General features: G+C 32.4%; 2 non-coding genes across 2 annotated transcripts; both read right to left on the reverse strand.

Annotated features, from left to right (window-relative positions):
* Window positions 1-1,700: 1,700 nt before the first annotated feature.
* LOC146995139 (small nucleolar RNA U3) lies at window positions 1,701-1,910 on the reverse strand. The gene has a single exon (XR_015043733.1). It is a non-coding gene; the product is annotated as a small nucleolar RNA U3 (small nucleolar RNA).
* Window positions 1,911-7,198: 5,288 nt separating this feature from the next.
* On the reverse strand, window positions 7,199-7,303 carry LOC146995140 (U6 spliceosomal RNA). Its single transcript, XR_015043743.1, has one exon. It is a non-coding gene; the product is annotated as a U6 spliceosomal RNA (small nuclear RNA).
* Window positions 7,304-8,896: the final 1,593 nt, after the last annotated feature.

Consider the following 8,896-nt stretch of genomic DNA (forward strand, 5'->3'; position numbering starts at 1 on the left):
GTTACTGACAGATTCATTTATTCCATGAGGATTGTGAGGGTACACAAGAAGTAGGGAGCAGTTACTTGCATGAAATGAACTAAATTAAAAAATAATTCTAAATATGACTTGGCTATCAAACAAATTTGGAGTTGACAAAGAGATTTTTTACAGCACCCTCGAATAACGGTAAGACGAGAAGTATTGAGTCGAACACACATACATACACATATTAAGAAGCTTGTTTATATACAAAAGAACATTTCAAAACAATTTTAAAGGTTTAAAACCTTGCGTGATGATGGGTTTTGTTAAAGAAATTCTGTATTATATATTTATATTAAATCTGTATTACATGTAACATCAGTTATATGTTGCGACTAATTATTTAAATGAAACCATAAAAAATTTGTTAAAAAGAAGAAAACTTTTCAGTATGGCATGCTACAATATACCATCCGGTATTACTATTAGTAAAGAGCGATAATTTTTAAATGAAATACACATCTTGTTATTAACGAGCTATTTTACAAATGTTGAATGTATAGCCTAAGCATTGCGGTTTGCGATTGCCACCCAGTGATGAAATTCACGAAAAGCACTGCCGACAAAGAGGTTAGAACTCATGGAGATGCCCTCCACGCAGTCAAAGGGAAGCCAAAAAAGGGGGAAAGCATGCCCTTAGTAGTGGTGCCTTAGAAAGATTGATGTGCTCTAACCACACCCAATTTTGTTCCTGGTAGTCGTAAAGGATCGCAGATTCTTCACGCCCTTTTTCCTTTCCTTTTCTCGCCATTTCATTTCATTTCTACATTATGTAAATTTCTACATTATATAATTGCATCCTGTAATTAATGAATGTATTGTGTTAAAAGTATTGTGAACACAAAACAGTAACTATGTACTCAAACTGTAATTTAATTATACTTTATTTATTCTAAGTATGTATATAATTCTCAAATTTTTCACGTGATAAATATTACTTATGTTTCGAAAACACTTAATTTGAATAAACAATGATAGAAATATGTAAATTTTACGTTGTTATTTTAAAACTCACACAACAAATGTGACTAAATATCAAATCCAGTTATTATATATTTACTTGAGCACAAAATAAAATGTAGTTAAACATATAAAAGGTAACACACCTGTAATGTAATTATGATCAGACATTAAAGTAAACTGTTTTCTTTTCCATGGAGAGCTTGCCACTCCCCTTGTTTACTTATCGTTTTGTCATCACATATCAGTTAATTACGAATATCACTCTTAGTGTTATTATGAAAAGGTAAATCTGAGAACTATATATCTTTCTTCGTGTACTGTACACAAAGAAAATAATCAAACTCTTTCTTGAAGGTCATTTAAACACACGTTCTAAAACATTCCTTTACATGGAAATGTAGACATTATTTCGCTGTAACAATTCAGTGCCTTTCAGATCTACGCATACAAAATCAGAAAACAGACTGAGAACTTGAAACCAGCTGGTGTTTTACCTCACTTCGCTCTGTAAGGTAATCGTTTTCTTGCCCTCACGTGGCGTGTTTCACTTTCTTCGTACTGTAATAGCAGAGAAACCATCTCCATGTATTCTAACCTCCTCGACTGCCAATGCACCTTTGTCCTGCTAGACATTCTTTGACTATAAATTGACCTTCGTACAATGAGAGATTAAAAACTCACTGGACCATAATCTAGCCTTATAGTTATAAAAAACCACTCAGAACGAGTTCTTTCCTTCCCGTCGCCGCAATGGCGAGAGGTGCGATCATCAATGACTCGATAAAAGCCGAAGCCCTAAATCCAGTCCGCTTCACGCTCAGGAAAAAACACCTTCACACATCATCGTGGCTGGAATTTTTGCGAAGTTCGGTGAGTGAACTCGCTAATCAAACTATAGAGATGATCCTATGAAGTATGATCTTGCTCTAATAAGGCCCTCTTAAAATTCGTGTTTACATTTATTTCATCACAAAAGTGGTGACTAAATATCATTATTAACAAATTTCCGTGTGTAGGAATTTATATTATTAAAGGACACTATATGAAAGACTTTTATACAACACTATGTGAGTAAGTTAAACATAGACGGAAAATTGTAAAGATTAAAATTTATTGATGTTAGTGTGAAATATGATTTCGGTGGAGATTTTTATAATTCAGGAGAATTTATGATTCTATCTAAAGCCTTCTCATTAAGAACCTGCCGTTAAGTCGATAGTTGTATTCAAGCGAACCAAATGAAGTTTTACTTATGGAAGAATTATTGTAACCAGCTGTAAATATTCAAATTTTTTTTATTATTTAAGATTTACAGAATCTAACAAGAACACATATTCCTACTATTCGAAGTATCGGCTACCCTACCGTTACGAAGATTAATGAAAACATTAAGAAGGTTAGAAAAGATAGAGATAACTCACACCAAAAATCTAGCCATTTCAAATTTTACTACTTTCAAATAATTCCAAATTCCAAGTAAATGGAGGTGCATCATTTTTACATGCCTATATTGGCCTCCATTTCTGACGCCACTGAAGGCTTGGAAAACTGCATTATCAAAGAAATAGGGCATTAACTACGCTGAAATATATTAGCTTTGCGTTTTCTTCGGGAACTACCCCACAATTTAAAGACTCGTTTCAGTGTTGTACGAGTGGAAGCCCATATCGTTGGGGCCTTTTGATCTTGGGATCCCATAAATGACCGCATCAACCGCCGCCTTTGCTCAAGGAGATATGCCGCACTCATGTGGAAATTAATTTTCATCAGATTTTCAAGCGACATTTACAAAGAACATAGCACCGGGGTCCGACAGAGAAATACGCAAGAGAGAAGAGATGTCAACACACGATGAAGTAATATGCCGCGGATAATATGTAAATATGTGCATTTGTAAATAGACATTGTATCCACAGATTAGTAAATAATGTGAAATATCAAAATCGCACTGCGTGCGTTATTGGTGAGAATGGCCACACCCACACCAATATAATGTAAAGTGGCACTAAACATGTTCCCAATAAATATTGATTCTGCTTGATGTGTCATATCGTTTTAGAAGAAATGACTGCACGTCACTGATAGCATTATCTGCCGACTTTAACCTCGTCCAAATGGAATTAGCTTTTGTAACCACGCCCACATTCGTTGCATTATTTTCGGATATCAGCTCTCGGTTAGAGTAGATTCAAGGGTGCCCTTTCTATTATCAAAGTTTTCAAATTTTTATGATATACATTACTAAATGCTTTCTTAAGTATATATTGTGATCATGAGAGTTATTATCTTGCTTTGTTGTGCTGTTAAAATATATTTTATAATGTCTGTGTCTCTTTTCTTTATAACAAACTGAGATTGATTTGATCAATAGCTTTATCAAAAATTTCATTATTTTCATTGGAAAAATTCAATATTCTCTATGACTGAAAATGTAAATTGCTGCAATGCACTTAATTCAATGTCTAATTTATGAATGTTAACATCAATGAAATCTAAAATGCAAATGAAACTGGAAAGAGAAACACACTTGTGTAGTACTAAAATTAGTCAAAAAGCAACTTTAAGTTTGAGTTTCATTCAAAATCTATGCCAAAGTAAGATAGCTATTTCTTTGGCCTGACAATTTTATTCTTGCTTTGAATATAAGCAATGTTGCAAATACTGCACAGAGATCTAAATCTGCATTATTTAAACTTTTATTGTGTAGGATGTTCTAAAACAATTATTTGATAATAATTTTAAAAAAAACTTCTTCAGTACGTAAAATTTAATCTCTTTAAGTAATATTTTTATTTCTATGTCGTGGAAACAGATATACAAATTTTAGATCATGGTGTATTAATATGCTGATTATATATAGGTGAATTTAGTAGCCCTATTGATTAAAGTAGGGAATTATTTTTCGGCCCAGGACAACTGAGAGAAATATTTTGAAAATTTTACACTGAAATAGTGCATGTTCTGAACTAAAATAGCATATCTACTGACTTCTTACTATATAAATCATTGAAAAATAAGATATGTGCTCTAAATTACCTTTAAATTAGAATAAATAGCTGTTATGCAAACAATTCAGAATAGTGCAGTGGATGCAAGCAGGAATTAAAATCGAGATAAAAAAGCTTCTATTTATATATGGGGACAAAAATAAATAAATAAATAAAAGGTTCTTTAGCTTAAAATTTTATGCTTTCCTTCTAATTAAAAATATTTTTATTAAAATGAAATCAACAGTTTCTGACTACTACGGATTAATAATTTTTAAACTCTGCATATAACAAGACATAATTCGTTTTTCATACATTTGTACGCTCATTGTAAACATCGCAAAGTGTAGCAGAAGCGTAGCGCCAACTTGCAGTCAGAATATCACAGAGACCACCGAAAGACTTTTTCCATCCTTTGACTAAAAGGCATTTGTCATTCTACAAAATGCCGAGTCGTTCTATACATTGCCTAGGTAAAGTATGCAATAATTATCATGTTTCATAGTTTGCCTAAAAACGCCAGGTATTTTGTAAAATACCTAGGTATTCTATACAATGCCGGAGTTTCATACGCTGCCGGTAATATACAGAAACACCTTGGACTAAAATATGATTTCATTATGATAAATATTATCATTACTTAATAAAGCATAAAAAAGAAGTTCATAATACATTTTAGTGTTTTTAAAATAACTTTTACAATTACAAAGTTACAAACTTTCCTTAATGTATTAAAAATATTTAAAAAAAAAAAAAACTTTTAATGTATATATGCCGTTTTGGCATTGAAATAGATGGGTAATATATTCCTTTTGAAGTATAATTTTTACACATATTAACTTATAAAAATGGCATATGAATGGTTCATATTCTTCCTTCAGTATCACATGACACAACATCCCTACATATAATAAAAGAAGAAGTCTGTGTGTCTTTAGTTCGTGCTGCGCGTAACCTAATAGACCCAGAACTATGAAATTTGATATATAGGGTGCATCTAGACAAGAGCCAGGGCACCTCGAAGAGATTTTTTCAAAATTCGAATTATATTTTTTTTTATTTTATCTTTTCGATTTTATCGTATCATTTTCAATAGATTAATTCTTTTAGAAACGTGGTTTTGGCTATCGTTTTTCCTTCAGACTGCTGACTGTTGAAAATATCAGATAAAATGTTGCTGTTTTTCCTTTTGTTTCTTGGACACCCAATATGCACATCGCAATCTTCTTATTCTGACGCGCATGTGTCTCGCTAGGCACAACAGAAAGAATTTTCATTTTTCTCCCTCTCTTTATCAGCTAATGGCAAGGAGGTTTACATATTTTATTTATTGTTTTTTTATTGCAATTTTTTTCTATTACGTTTTAATTACATATAATTTCAATTATGTAAAACGTTTTGCATTATTTCTTTTGGAAACAAAGTTCATGACTTCATTTATACCATTTGAATTCTGAAGATTTTACAACGGGAAGTTGGTTAATTTATTTATTAGGATAGTTAAATTTGTATTAAAGGATATTGTTTATTTCATTGTAATTTTGTTACATGTAAGACATTTTTTAAAAAAGAAATGTGGGTGTTTGTTTAAAGAAGTTGTTCTGCAGGTAAAATTCCGCACAGTTTTTAAATTTAACGTTTGATGTTCCCTTTAGGCATTTTTTCGTTACATTTAAAAGCCAGACGAAGGCTAGTCGCGTAGATGCTAGTTAGTACCTAAAACTGTGCACATAATTTCGTGACATTCTGTGGCTAACTTTTGGCAATGGAACTGGAAGTAAATGATGGTTCTAATCTGGTAGCGTGTTAGTATCTTACTTTCAAATGCCAAAAATCCTTCTACAAAATATGATTAAACACTCCAACGCGAACTGTATGCGCAGACGATATTTGCGGTGGCGAGAAACATTCTTTAAAAGCCTGATATAAAAATTTTAATGTATTCAACTAATGTAATTTCGCGCGTCTATTTAGTAATGAATAATAATTTGGGTACTCTTCTATCATCAGGGCCGGATTCAGAAGCGTATATATGTATGCACGAGTGTATGTATGTGCGCATATATGTGTGTACACACACAGATAAATAAGTACATGCACACATGAACATATATATCTATACATACATTTATGGATACCCGGTCCTGATAACAAAAGAGTAACATACTTTAAATGAATCTGCGTTTTTTTGCTTTTAAATCTCTTAGATTGTTAATTGATAACAGAATAAATTTGAAAGAAAAATTAAATATCTTACATTTCGCTACGCAGCGCTTAAAAATTAAAATATTTTAAGCTGGACAGTGGCAACCCATTTGCTTTAAATTGCTATGTTTTTTTTAAATTTAATTTGAGAGACAAATTATCTTTTGGTTTGACCGAGTGGCAATACACTTCTTTTATATCGCCAAGTTTTCTGTTTAAATTTGAATGATAAATATCTCATGATTTTAAACGGCTTTTAAATCTCTGAATATGATTATGCTTATGAACGGCTTATGAACGGCTTTTAAATCTCTGAATTTTATACCACAAATTCCTTAAATTCCCACAAATATGAAATAAATCAAAACCGAAATTTAAAATTCGGGTTTCGAATTGCTCACCTTTGGGTAGAGGACTATAGAGTGTTTAAAATTTGGTTCCAAAAGTTGTTCTGCAATACGATTAAACTGGAAATATTGCGTTTTGCTGATTGGCAACACACTTCTTTTATTTCACTGAGTTTTCTGATTAAATCTGAAACATAAATATTTTATGCTTTGCTGAGTGGCAACATTAAACTTTTAAATCTACGAGTTTTTAATGAAAAGTTCCTTAAATTCGCACAAAATATAAAATAAATAAAACTCAGCGAGGAACATTCAAGCATACATGTACACGTAGATTCTTCATTATTTAATGATGTCACACAAATCAAAAGCAAATTCTTCAGACAATGGCTCTCAGAGTTTTCACTAATGATGTTTTCCTCCTGAGGTTATGCACAATGATTTAAAAATTACTTCCATCAATAAAAACATTTTGAGCTTTCTTTTAAGATTTTATGATAACTGTGAGCGTCATCACTTTGAAGTCGTAAATTAAGTTAATGACAGATCGTCCAAAAATAAAAGATGGGAGTTCATATTATTTGAGACTTTCGTGGGGCCCCGGCTGAATTTCTCAACAAACCGTAAATGTATACAAACAACGGAGGTTCGAGAGATTTATCAAGTAGAGAAAAAAATGTGGAACGCTTCACGATTTTGCGTGTCATCCTTGCGCAGGGGCCATGCTAATCTTCTCTGTATCGTTCCAATTTTAGTATATGCACTGCCGAAGAGTACAATCCGAATTTGCATCTCACACCTATATATGGGAACATTTAATGATGGAATAACTAAACTGGTGGGTACGTTGTGTAGAACAACACAGCGAGCTGTAGTAATTTGCAGTTTATCATTATGTAGTTATTCATACGCGAACAGTTTTTGACCGTTCTTACGCGGAGATTATATTTTCAATAGAAGTTAATATTTTACATTTTCTCCTCAGCTTTATAAAATTAGAAACGCAGATTCCCAAATTTTTTTCATACCTTTCTTTCGGTAGAAAGTTCATGCGCATTTTCTTTTGTCAAGGCCAAATTATACTCAAGGCCTGTGCTAGTGTGAATCTATTCTTTTGTGTTTTCGCTAGGCTCCGTGAAATTTCTACTGACCGCGAGATGGCGCTACTCTTCTGCTACACTTTGCGACGTTTACAATGAGCAGAAGTATACCACAAACAAGTATGCTCTTGTTATATGGAAAATTTAATAACAATTAATCTCTAGTAGTCAGAAATTATACATTTCTTCTAAACAAAAATATTTTTATTTAGAAAGAAAGCATGAAATTTCAAGTTATCCCACTCGATTTTAATTCCTGCTTGCATCTAGATATATGCTATTTTGAATTGTACTTATTAGAGCTTCTTATTCTAACCCCTTCGCGCCGACTGTCACGTCTACGTGCCAGCAACGAACACACTCACCTACCGGCCGACACGCAGGCGTGACAGAGCATTTTCCCGTCTACTGCCTACTGTCATGTGTTTGTCCTGGAACGAATTTGTGCCACGTATTTGTCCTGGAACGTTTTTCAAACTATAATTTCTGCCACAAGATGGCACTGTATGTCCATATGGTTTCAGATACATGTACATTAGACCTTCTACTCCAAATAAGAGAAGCATGACTCACATACACGTGTTTTTGATTATATAAACAAACGGCGAACTAAATGTTTCCGAATGGCGTGATTTATGACGTCTCTTTAAATCACACTTTATTCGCACGTGGTAGTTGTTTATTGTAAGCAGAAGTTTTATATGCGCTAAAGCGTTGAGTATTTCGGTTTGCAGTTCAGTGTTTAGAAAATAATTATATCTTGTTAGACGTGAATTCTTTCTGTTTTTACCGTTGCAATGTCGAAGCGTCGAAATGATGCAAAATATTTCAAATATTGATTCTGAAATTCTGATATTCTTATATTGATTCTGAAAGATTAACTGAAAGACATTTTCCAAAACTTTGTTCAGAAGAGACTGATAAGAAAATGAGACGACGATGCTTCGTTTGTTCACATTTTCGGAAAAATACTCCAAAACGGCAAATGAGTTATTACTAGTTCAAGGAATGTAACATAGGACTGTGTGTAGATCCCTGTTTTCAAATTTTTCATACGAAAAGAGAGTTTTAAGTAATATATTTAGTTTTCAGATGTATAATGTTAAAAGTCCTAAAATGGTGAGTAATTAAAATAAAATGTGTAAAATGTGCATTTAAACAAGAAATAAGGTAATTAAAATATATATATATAAAAATATTTACAAAGCATAAGCCGTTAAAATACTCTATAGAGCATCATTAAACAATGCGTTGATACTTTGGAAATTTC

This window comes from Stegodyphus dumicola, chromosome 10, assembly GCF_044657685.1.
Source record: "Stegodyphus dumicola isolate Sdum_Otavi_A_Nest chromosome 10, ASM4465768v1".
Classification (NCBI taxonomy): domain Eukaryota; kingdom Metazoa; phylum Arthropoda; class Arachnida; order Araneae; family Eresidae; genus Stegodyphus; species Stegodyphus dumicola.